Source organism: Bufo gargarizans, chromosome 4 (assembly GCF_014858855.1).
Source record: "Bufo gargarizans isolate SCDJY-AF-19 chromosome 4, ASM1485885v1, whole genome shotgun sequence".
NCBI classification, from domain to species: Eukaryota; Metazoa; Chordata; class Amphibia; order Anura; family Bufonidae; genus Bufo; species Bufo gargarizans.
In genome coordinates, this window is record NC_058083.1 from 199,787,250 (window position 1) to 199,800,152 (window position 12,903).

Genomic DNA, 12,903 nt, shown 5'->3' on the forward strand with positions numbered 1-12,903 from the left:
TGAAAGTGGGTGTGTTTTCTTATGTAAATTAATCTCTAGACAGATTTACTATTGTGACTATTTAAAAAGTCGCAAAATATTGCGCAATTTCACTCCAGTGAGGACCATGCTTATCTTATGAGACTTTTTAATAGAACATGCAACTTTTTCGTAAAGACGTGCAACTTTTTCGCAAAGATGTGCGACTTTTGTAAAGCTGCTTACTGACGGATAAACTGCTACCGTCAAACCACATTTATCACAGCCTTAAAGGGCCGATCATAAATCTGACTTGGCTAAAACTGACTTTAGCCATATGTGAAAGTGGAGTGAGCTGTCAGAGTAATGATAAATTTGGCCCATAGCATTTACAAACTATGGTACAAAAATGTGAATTTCCGCTTTTTGAAGCAGCTCTGACTTTCTGAGCACCTGTCATGTTTCCTGAGGTTCTACAATGCCCAGACAATACAAACACCCCACAAATGACCCCATTTCGGAAAGTAGACACCCTAAGGTATTCACTGATGGGCATAGTGAGTTCATAGAACTTTTTATTTTTTGTCACAAGTTAGCGGAAAATGATGATTAAAATTTTTTTTTTCTTACAAAGTCTCATATTCCACTAACTTGTGACAAAAAATAAAAACTTCCATGAACTCACTATGCCCATCACAAAATACCTTGGGGTGTCTTCTTTCCAAAATGGGGTCACTTGTGGGGTAGTTATACTGCCCTGGCATTCTAGGGGCCCAGATGTGTGAGAAGAAGTTTGCAATCAAAATCTGTAAAAAATTACCGGTGAAATCCGAAAGGTGCACTTTGGAATGTGGGTCCCTTTGCCCACCTAGGCTGCAAAAAAGTGTCACACATCTGGTATCGCCGTACTCAGGAGAAGTTGGGGAATGTGTTTTGGGGTGTCATTTTACATATACCCATGCTGGGTGAGATAAATATCTTGGTCAAATGCCAACTTTGTATAAAAAAATGGGAAACGTTGTCTTTTGCCAAGATATTTCTCTCACCCAGCATGGTTATATGTAAAATGACACCCCAAAACACATTCCCCAACTTCTCCTGAGTACGGCGATACCACATGTGTGACACTTTTTTGCCGCCTAGGTGGGCAAAGGGGCACACACTCCAAAGAGCACCTTTAGGATTTTACAGGTCATTTTTTACACATTTTGATTTCAAACTACTTACCACACATTAGGGCCCCTAGAATGCCAGGGCAGTATATCTACCCAACAAGTGACCCCATTTTGGAAAGAAGACACCCCAAGGTATTCCGTGAGGGGCATGGCGAGTTCCTAGAAATTTTTTTTTTTGGTTACAAATTAGCGGAAAATGATGTTTTTTTTTTTTTTCTTACAAAGTCTCATATTCCACTAACTTGTGACAAAAAATTAAAAACTTCCATGAACTCACTATGCCTCTCATTGAATACCTTGGGGTGTCTTCTTTCCAAAATGGGGTCACTTGTGGGGTAGTTATACTGCCCTGGCATTCTAGGGGCCCATATGTGTGAGAAGTAGTTTGCAATCAAAATCTGTAAAAAATGACCGGTGAAATCCGAAAGGTGCTCTTTGGAATGTGTGCCCCTTTGCCCACCTAGGCTGCAAAAAAGTGTCACACATCTGGTATCGCCGTACTCAGGAGAAGTTGGGGAATGTGTTTTGGGGTGTCATTTTACATATACCCATGCTGGGTGAGAGAAATATCTTGGCAAAAGACAACTTTTCCCATTTTTTTTATACAAAGTTGGCATTTGACCAAGATATTTATCTCACCCAGCATGGGTATATGTAAAATGACACCCCAAAACACATTCCCCAACTTCTCCTGAGTACGGCGATACCAGATGTGTGACACTTTTTTGCAGCCTAGATGCGCAAAGGTGCCCAAATTCCTTTTAGGAGGGCATTTTTAGACATTTGGATTCCAGACTTCTTCTCACGCTTTAGGGCCCCTAAAAAGCCAGGGCAGTATAAATACCCCACATGTGACCCCACTTTGGAAAGAAGACACCCTAAGGTATTCAATGAGGGGCCTGGCGAGTTCATTGAATTTTTTTTTTTTGGCATAAGTTAGCGGAAATTGATTTTTAATTTTTTTTTCTCACAAAGCCTCCCTTTCCGCTAACTTGGGACAAAAATTTAAATCTTTCATGGACTCAATATGCCCCTCAGCAAATACCTTGGGGTGTCTTCTTTCCAAAATGGGGTCATTTGTGGGGTGTTTGTACTGCCCTGGCATTTTAGGGGCCCTAAAGCGTGAGAAGTCTGGAATATAAATGTCTAAAATATTTTACGCATTTGGATTCCGTGAGGGGTATGGTGAGTTCATGTAAGATTTTATTTTTTGACACAAGTTAGTGGAATATGAGACTTTGTAAGAAAAAAAAAAATTCTGCTAACTTGGGCCAAAAAAATGTCTGAATGGAGCCTTACAGGGGGGGTGATCAATGACAGGGGGGTGATCACCCATACAGACTCCCTGATCACCCCCCTGTCATTGATCACCCCCCTGTAAGGCTCCATTCAGACGTCCGTATGATTTTTAAGGATCCACGGATACATGGATCGGATCCGCAAAACACATACGGACGTCTGAATGGAGCCTTACAGGGGGATGATCAATGACAGGAGGGTGATCAATGACAGGGGGGTGATCAGGGAATCTATATGGGTGATCACCTCCCTGTCATTGATCACCCCCCTGTAAGGCTCCATTCAGACGTCCGTATGTGTTTTGCGGATCTGATCCATGTATCCGTGGATCCGTAAAAATCATACGGACGTCTGAATGGAGCCTTACAGGGGGGTGATCAATGACAGGGGGGTGATCAATGACAGGGGGGTGATCAGGGTGTCTATATGGGTGATCACCCCCCTGTAAGGCTCCATTCAGACGTCCGTATGCGTTTTGCGGATCCGATCCATGTATCCGTGGATCCGTAAAAATCATACGGACGTCTGAATGGAGCTTTACCGGGGGGTGATCAATGACAGGGGGGTGATCAATGACAGGGGGGTGATCAGGAAGTCTATATGGGTGATCACCCCCTTGTCATTGATCACCCCCCTGTAAGGCTCCATTCAGACGTCCGTACATGTTTTGCGGATCCGATCCATGTATCCATGGATCCGTAAAAATCATACGGACGTCTGAATGGAGCCTTACAGGGGGGTGATCAATGACAGGGAAGTGATCAGGAAGTCTATATGCGTGATCACCCCCTTGTCATTGATCACCCACCTGTAAGGCTCCATTCAGACGTCCGTATGTGTTTTGCGGATCCGATCCATGGATGCGTGGATCCGTAAAAATCATACGGACGTCTGAATGGAGCCTTATAGGGGGGTGATCAATGACGGGGGGGTGATCAGGGAGTGTATATGAAGTGATCAGGGGTTCATAAGGGGTTAATAAGTGACAGGGGGGGGGTGTAGTGTAGTGGTGTTTGGTGATACTTTGCACAGCTACCTGTGTCCTCTGGTGGTCGATCCAAACAAAAGGGACCACCAGAGGACCAGGTAGCAGGTATATTAGACGCTGTTATCAAAACAGCGTCTAATATACCTGTTAGGGGTTAAAAAAATCACATCTCCAGCCTGCCAGCAGGCTGGAGATCCACTCGCTTACCTTCTGTTCCTGTGAGCGCGCGCGCGCCTGTGTGCGCGCGTTCACAGGAAATCTCGCGTCTCGCGAGATGACGAGTATATGCGTCGCTGAGCGCAGGGCTGCCACCTCCGGACCGCAGATCTGCGTTAGGCGGTCCGGAGGTGGTTAAGTTCAGCTTCAAGTCTTGTCCCACAGTTAAGCACTTAAAGGGGTTGTCTCACTTCAGCAAATGGCATTTACCATGTAGAGAAAGTTAAGGTAGCACTCCCACAAAAAACTAGATTTTTGTATAACTTACCAGTAAAATCTCTTTCTCGCTCTTCATTGGGGGACACAGAGACCGTGGGTATAGCTATGTCCTCTAGGAGGCGTTGACACTAGTAAAAGCTGTTAGCGCCTCCCCTGGCAGCTATACCCCCTCCTGCCTGGAGAGAGAGCTTCAGTTTGTGAGAAGCAGTAGGAGAAGTAAACCAACTAAAAAACGTGGAACAGCAACAATGCCAAGAACCGAACCGGGTTCTAACCAGCAACAGCCACATCTGTGGCCGAACAACAATACTGGGTGGGTGCTGTGCCCCCCAATGAAGAGCGAGAAAGAGAATTTACTGGTAAGTTATACAAAAATTTTGTTTTCTCGCCCATATTCATTGGGGGACACAGAAACCGTGGGACATCCAAGAGCAGTCCACGGGGAGGGAAAACCACAGACCCATGGAGCAGGCGCTCGTGCAGGCAACTAAGAACTGTCGCCTGGAAGACCACGCGGCCCACGCAGCGACCGACGATGCATAAGTATGCACCTGGTAATCTCTTGTGAACATGTTTAAGGAGGAACGGGAGCCACCTTACACAACTGTGCAGCCGAAGTGCAATTCCTCCGAGCCAAAGATGCGCCCACCGCTCTAGTGGAGTATTCGTGACCCGTAAGGTCAGAACCCTGCCTCGGGCGCGGTATGCTTTAGGAAATGTAGACCAAATTCGGCGTGCGATTGCCCCTTGGAAGCCGCCAAACCCCTCCGAGGACCCTTCAGAATGACAAACGGGGGATCCGTACAGCGGAGGGGACTGGAGGCTGTCAAACAGATCTGCAGAGCTCTGACAACGGCCAACGGTGTAACTCCATGTCCTTAGGGTGAAGGAGATGGGCATAGTAAGGGAAGGACAATTTTTCAGTCAATATGGAAGTCAGAGACCCTGTTCGGAAGAACAGAAGGGACAGGCCAGCGAAGCCCTGGACCCTATAAAGAAACAGGAAGAATTCCCTACAGAGAGCGCCGCGAACACAGACACCCGTCTGATGGAAGTGATAGCGACCAGAAAAAACTACCTTCCAGGACAGGAGTCGGAAAGGAAAAAACCCTCCCACAAGGGCTCCAGGGAACCTGAGAGCGCTGGAAAGGATATAAGGCGACGACGCCTGACTCCAACCCTGATTGTAGAACAGGACCGTGAGGGAGAAAAACGAAGTGGCAGAACATTTTCGCTTCCACAGAAAACCAGGAAGGACCTCCAGGTCCTGATAGATCCTGGACGATGTAGGCCAGCGGAAGACATCCCCCGAAAAAACTATTTTCGCATAGAACGGCGGTCCTAATAGCCATGCCGGCAACAAAGAGGTCTAAAATACTGGAAGATCGTACTCTGCGAAGGAAGGACATCTCAGAGTGGCAGTGACCAGGAAGTCCCCTAGAAGGAGACTAGGTCGGCGTTCCACGTGCGACGGCCAATCCCCAGGGCGACTAGGATAGTCGGAATACCCCCCATCCTGATCTTCCGTAGAACTCTGGGTAGAAAGGGGAAGGGGGTAAAACACAAGGAGGGAGAACCCTTAACGGGGGAATCAGGGCATCCACTCCACAAGCTGCCGGATCTCCGCTCGGGAGAGAAAAGTGGGACGTTTCCGGGACAGTCTCAAAGCCAAGTCCACATGTCCAGGTCCGAACTTCCATACCAGGAATGGAACGTCTATCAACACGGCAAGACGTGACAGAAACCCCGCTCCGTCTGATGTGATGAGTTTCACAATCTACTCCCGGAATGGGCGGTGGAAATTATGATCACCAGAGGGCTGACGTGACCTAGGCCTTAGTGATGTCGTAAGAGAGGTAATATAAATATATACAGGTAACGCACCCAGGACCAATGGAAGGATTCACCTACAAAAGGATAGATGTGGAGCGCACCACATCTCACTAGCCGGGTCCGAAACACTGGAATAGAAGGCCACTAAAGAATACCCCGTGCAAATCCCGATGTAGCCAGGGATTGAGTGGCTGTGCCAAAACTCTGCCAGAGGAGGAAGTCAAGTAAGGGGAGTCACAACTGTATCACTAGCCTATACTCCAGTAGAAGAGGGGGCCACACCGCAGAGGCCACCAATTCAGATCTAGAAGAATCCGCCACCTGACGAAGGAGATGTGCAGAAAGAACCGTAGTATACAGTGGTAACGCAGATACCACTCACCCAGAAACAGCCAGCGCTTGCACCATTGTGCAAAACTAAAGGGAAGCTGTTAGGGCCAACCGTAGAAGCCATGGCACCATACTTCCCCAGTTAAGAAGAGCTAGCTTTAACACTTTATCTGGAAGGGCTCTGAACCAGAGCAACAGCAAGCTAGCGTCAGGGTAAACACCCCCAGCTGAGGGGGGACTACAGAGTCAGTGAACACTCGACTCGCTGAAACGTACTCCCCAGAATATGCGCAATGGCAGATGCATTACGTATTGATGAGGACAATGTCCTGAACGACTGGAACCGAAGAGGCCATGGAGAAGGGTGGTCTAGGACACATAAATGTTGGTAGGTAACCCCTCTAAAAGACAGAGGATGTCACAATCATGCTCCAAACCAGCACCAAAAGATAAGAAGGATACCAAGTGAAGACCGCGACCGTAGCCACTGGCCACACCCATACACCATAGATGCAGTGTACCGGCATCCGCGGGTATTGACTGTTGCCTCGCCCCCTCCGAAGAAGCTAAGGCATCTAGAGCCGTAGCGTAGATGAACTGTAGCAATCTAAGCTGCTCAGGTACAGTATGCCCCTGTAAGTGGATCACTCGTGGAAGGGGAATGCAACAGAAAGCACGGTGATGTGAGAAAGACTAATGAATACGGCAGGGACAGAACGCAGTGGAGGTGCAAGGCCGCCACCTACAGAAGGGGGGGATGCATACGTCCAGCACTAAAACCAGTGTAACTGTACTTAGTGCACCTACCGCAGGGGGCAGAACATAAGGCAAGCACTGTATCCATAGTAGTGCAATCACTCCGCCTAAGGAATTGGTCATGCTTACGGCAGGAAGAGATGCAACGGTAGGGAGATTACGCCGTTTATGGAAGGGCGATGCATATGGAGAATCCAGCGTCCTGTGAGAGTGCAATTACCGCACAAAGGAAGGGGTAATGCCTATGGTAAACACTGTAACCGGTGATAATGCCAGAATGCCCAAAATCGGCCAATGCATACGGTACATACTGTAACTAGTGGAATGCAATACTGTCCCCTAACAAGGGGGAAACGCCTGCTGGCGTCACTGAACAGCGCTCTAGCATTTAATTCAACTATAATGCCTACGGTAGTATTGTATGCAGCAGTGGTGCAATACTCCACCTGAAGGAGGGGGGTAATGCAAACGACAAGGACTGCCGGCTACTGTGGACGCAATCATAAGATTGCAACGGATTCGAGAGAGAGAGCACGAAGCACAATATATCCCCCCCCCCCCAATCCGGACCGAACCTCTCCAGGAATGGAGAGGTGTGTCTGAGCGAGACCGTAGGGAGGAAAGGGGGGGGAGGGGGTGCGGAGGTGGCTGAGGAGAATGTTCTGCTCTGGACCTATTACACGCAGATTCAACCGTTTGAAAGCTTGCCCATGGCGGCTGTAGGCCAGGCAGGTGGGAACACATCAACTAAATTACCCAGAGGGGAGAGTGGGAACTAGAGGTCCGTCCACTGGAGTGGGCAGGCGGAGCCTGCATCAACCAAACGACCCCGGAGGATGTATGGGAACTCCTAGAGTTCTCCACTGGATCACGCAGATGGAGGATTATCAACCAGACAACCCCGGAGGATGGAATGAGAACTTCCAGAGGTTCTGCGCTGGATGGCACAGGTGGCTTTGATTAACCAGACGATCCCGGAGGGTGGAATGGGAATTTCCGGAGATTCTGTGCTGGATGGTGCAGGTGGATTTGATCAACCAGACGACCCCGGAGGGTGGAAAGGGAACTTCCAGAGGTTCTGCGCTGAATGGCGCAGGTGGATCTGATCAACCAGACAACCCCGGAGGGTGAAATGGGAATTCCGGAAGTTCTGCACTGGATGGCGCAGGTGGATCTGATCAACCAGACGACCCCGGAGGGTGGAATGGGAACTTCCAGAGGTTCTGAGCTGGATGGCGCAGGTGGATCTGATCAACCAGACGATCCCGGAGGGTGGAATGGGAACTTCCAGAGGTTCTGCGCTGGATGGCGCAGGTGGATTTGAACAACCAGACGACCCCGGATAGTGGAATGGGAACTTCCAGAGGTTCTGCGCTGGATAGCGCAGGTGGATTTGATCAACCAGACGACCCTGGAGGGTGGAATGGGAATACTCCGGCTGTCCTCCCTGGATCTGCGCAGGTGGAGGATCTATCAACTAACAACCCTTAACTATGAGAGGTCCTCCTTCGTCCGTATAGGACACGGGCCCTGCTTGGTACCGCACAGACAGGGGGGGGGGGCAAACGACAAGTGGCAGAAAAGGGGTTAACTGTTTTAACTTACAGGCCCTTTAACTGAAGGCAGGATCCTCAGAGTATCTGGAGCAGGCTGCAGGAGGTGGCTGGCCAGAAGGGGTTAAGCCGCCTTGAGGAAGGGGGCGGGGCCAAGCGCTTGGGGGGGCTCAGTGGCTGGAATAATTTGCGCCTGTTATTAACACCCTAGCGCTCTGACACCTGCGATTCTATCTAGGAGGGGAGCTTTGCCGCTCCCTTTCCTGTTTCCTCGCCGGTGCATGCCCCCCCGCAGGGGTGCTGGATCCGCATGATGTGCACGGCCGACCAGAGTCCGTCGGTCGGCCGGGGTGAAGAGGGACCGGAGCAGTGCGCCAGTCGGTAATGAAAGAACGCGGCCAACAAAAAAACACGCGCGGGCCGGAACACCAATGCGGTGCTCGGCCGATCGCGCGACAGTTAATCTCCTCCGGAGCGGCGCCCCTTCACTGTAGCGCGTCCGCTCCCGGAAGGGGTGGATTATGCAGTAATGTCGGGGAGCGGGAGCCTGCTCCGCTCCCCCTGTGCATGTCTGACCCAGACACTCATGGCCTCCCTTGTTAACAGCGCAGTAAGCGCTAGGCTGCGCCCCCCGATCGCGGCCCATGTCTGTGCCCCAGCGCTCACCTACAGAAGGGGGGGAGAATCGCTTTTTACAGAGACACTGTGCGGCCCTGCCTGATGCTGCTTGAGAATAAAATGGCTGCCGCTTTAACGAATTAATCCTTGGAGGTGGTGAGCCAGATGGTTAAGTGGGCGGGCGGGGGTTCGATGGCCTGGAGCAGGCATCTACTTATCTGTCCAGCCGCCATCTTCACCCTTCCTCTCGTTCCAGCAGGGTCACCCCTTCAGCTACCGGCATCGTAGTGGTGGGACGCTGGAATTGAGGGGCTTGGATGGGTGACCCCATGGCTGGCAGGATGCAGGGGAAGCGAGGCTGCCCTGGTCCACCTTGTCTTCTGTGGGGGAGGCAGCAGTGCAGGTGACCGTCACTGGCGCAACTCGACCCCGGGAGAACAGGGAGACGAGGCGTCCACTGTCTTCCCATCTGAAAAAAAGAAGGAAAAAAAATAAAAGAAAATAAGAAATCTTCAGGAGATCCCAGCAGGGAGGTCTTGCCTCCTATTGACACTAGAAAAAACTGAAGCTCTCTCTCCAGGCTGGAGGGGGTATAGCTGCCAGGGGAGGAGCTAACAGCTTTTACTAGTGTCAACGCCTCCTAGAGGACATAGCTATACCCACGGTTTCTGTGTCCCCCAATGAATAAGGGCAAGAAAAAGGTTTATTCTCTGACCTGCTAGAAAGCTATATGACATAATCTGTAGTAAAAGTAATTTTCTCATCAGTGACTGTATTTGTGAGTTATAACCTCCCTTCCGATCCTCAGCCGTGTCATGTGACCAACTCTCTGATCTCCAGCTGAGACAGGACAGGAAGTCAGTTACTTCTCTGTTCATTCCTATGAGACTGACATTGAGAATCCCATATGAATACATAGAGCAACTGACTTCCTGTCCAAACATAGGTGAGAATGAGAAGGGAGGTTATATCTCACAATTACAGACACTGGTGACAAGATTACCTTCACTACAGATTACATCATGTATCTTTCTAAAAGGTCAGAGAATTCATTTTTTTGCGGGAGTTCTTCTTTAATACAAGGCATTTCCTAATGTATTGTGAATCTCCATATTATCTCCTCTGCTGGCTTAATTCATTTTTCCAACACATTATACACTGCTCATATCCAGGGATTATGCCCATCCTGCAATCCAGCAGCAGTGGTCTTGCTTGTAATTTATTTTAGTCCCACTAGGGAACATAATAACATGATCTTTTGATCACCGATACGATGACTTTGGTATACTCAGCACACCAAAACACACTTGCCATTCAGTATAAAGCTGACAGGCATTCTATTAGACCATACAACCCATTAGCAATGATGTTTAAAGGGGTTTTCCAGGCTTTTAATATTGATGACCTATCTTCAGCATAAGTCATCATGTCAGCAGGGGTCCGACAGCCATCACCCCTGCCTATCAGCTGGATGAAGGGAAGGCGTACTCAGTGTGCACGTGCCGTCTCCCTGCCTGCTTGCTGCTGCTATGTCTATGGCAAAGCGCGCGCGCCTTCCCTTCATACAGCTGATTTGCAGGGTTGATGGGTGTCGGACCTCCATCAATCTGATATTGATGACCTATCCTGAGGATAGGTCATCAATAGTAAAAGCCTGGAGAACTCCTTTAACTGTGTAGCGCTCACTATCCACCATGGTATATAGACAGTCAAACAGCCAGGACTGGAGTGGTCTGATCCCTGCTGTTATAGCCCAGCTGTCCGTCAATGCCAGGCTGCCACAGTAATTGTCTGTCCGTAGGAGTGAGACTTATGCTGACGCTGCGTTTGATACCGTTATGCGAATATTTATTGGTTGTGTAAAAAGATTTGCGTTTCAGGACTAACCTCATCCCTTCTTCAGGCACCACACATTGTCTGAAACTAACGTTGAGGAGTACATGACCTTCCCCGAACAGCGCAGTCCACTGTGGGTGCCCTTGTCTCACTCTGAATATGAACAGTACATAGCATATGTCATTGATCCCCTCTGGTCAAATACAAAGCATAACAAAACAGTAGGCGCTGGTAGCTGTGAGATATAAGAAAGTGTGTGGTGAATAACCGCATATAACAGAAGGCGGTTGTCACAACAGTATCGTTAAATAACGCTGCTTATACAGTATCTCACAAAAGTGAGTACACCCCTCATATTTTTGTAAATATTTTATTATATCTTTTCATGGGACAACACTGCAGATCTTACACTTTGATACAATGTAAATTAGTCAGAGTACAGCTTGTATAACAGTGTTAATTTGGTGTACTCAAAATAACTCAATACACAGGCATTAATGTCTACACCGCTGGCAACAAAAGTTAGTACACCCCTAAGTGAAAATAGCCAAATTGTGCAAAAATTGGCAATTTTTCCTGCCTGGTGTCATGTGACTCATTAGTGTTACAAGATTTCAGGTGTGAATGGGGAGCGGGTGTGTTAAATTTGGTGTTATCGCTCTCACACTCTTTCATACTGGTCACTGGAAGTTCAACATGGCTCCTCATGGCAAAGAACTTTGAGGATCTGAAGAAAATAATTTTTACTCTACATAAAGATGGCCTAGGCTATAAGAAGATTGCCAACACCCTGAAACTGAGCTGAGCAGCACAGTGGCCAAGATCATACAGATGTATAACAAGACCCATTCCACCACCAAAGCAGGCCTCACCATGGTCGACCAAATAAGCTGAGTGCACGTGCTCAGCATCATATCCAGAGGTTGTCTTTTAAAAATAAACATATGAGTGTATGAGTGCTGCCAGCATTGCTGCAGAGGTTAAAGGTGTGGGGTGGGGAATCAGCCTGTCAGTGCTTAGATCATATACTGCACACTGCATCAAATTGGTCTGCATGGCTGTTGTCCCTCCTTTAAAGATGATGCACAAGAAAGCCCGCAAAAAGTTTGCTGAAGACAAGCAGACTAAGGACATGGATTACTGGAACCATGTCCTTTGGTTTGATGAGACCAAGATAAACTGATTTGGTTCAGATGGTGTCAAGTGTGTGTGATGGCATCAGGTGAGGAGCACAAAGACAAGTGTGTCTTGTCTACAGTCAAGCATGGTGGTGGGAGTGTCATGGTTTGGGGCTGCATGAGTGCTGGCGGCTGTGCTGAGCTACAGTTCATTGAGGGAACCATGAATGCCAACATGTCCTGTGACATACTGAAGCAGAGCATGATCCCCTCCCTTTAGAAACGCAATGCAGTATTCCAACATGATGACGACCAAAAATACACCTCCAAGATGACCACTGCTTTCCTAAAGAAACTGAGGGAAAAGGTGCTAGACCGGCCAAGCATGTCTCCAGATCTAAACCCTATGGAGCATCTGTGGGGCCTCCTCAAACGGAAGGTTGAGGAGCACAAGGTCTCTAACATCCACCAGCTCCGCGATGTCATCATTGAGGAGTGGAAGAGGAGTCCAGTGGCAACCCATGAAGCTCGAGTAAACTCCATGCTCAAGAGAGTTAAGGCAGTGCTGGAAAAAAATGGTGGCCACACAAAATATTCACACTTTGGGCACAATTTGGCCATTCTCACTTAGGGGTGTACTCACTTTTGTTGCCAGCGGTTTAGACATTAATGGCTGTGTGTTGAGCTATTTTGAGGGCACGCCAAATTTACAGCTATACAGGCTGTACACTGACTACTGTACATTGTATCAAAAGCTCAGATCATCAGTGTTGTCCTATGAAATGATATAATAAAATATTTTTTTAATGTGAGGGGTGTACTCACTTTTGTGAGATACTGTAGGCTTATAATTGCCAGAAAGCAAAAGATGTATGAAACATAGGGAACAGAGGTGTGACACACACTCCGCTTATATGATACTACAGTGCCTTCGTTTTTTTTAAATATTATTTCTGTACAATAATAATGCTGACCTGCCAGTGTTCTAAATTCTAAATAATTGT

General features: G+C 48.3%; 1 protein-coding gene across 1 annotated transcript in view; it reads right to left on the reverse strand.

Moving 5' to 3' along the window:
* The window catches only part of DNAH8 (dynein axonemal heavy chain 8), a 478,630-nt gene that overhangs the window by 338,358 nt on the left and 127,369 nt on the right, over positions 1-12,903 (reverse strand). The gene's annotated exons all lie outside the window — the stretch shown is intronic.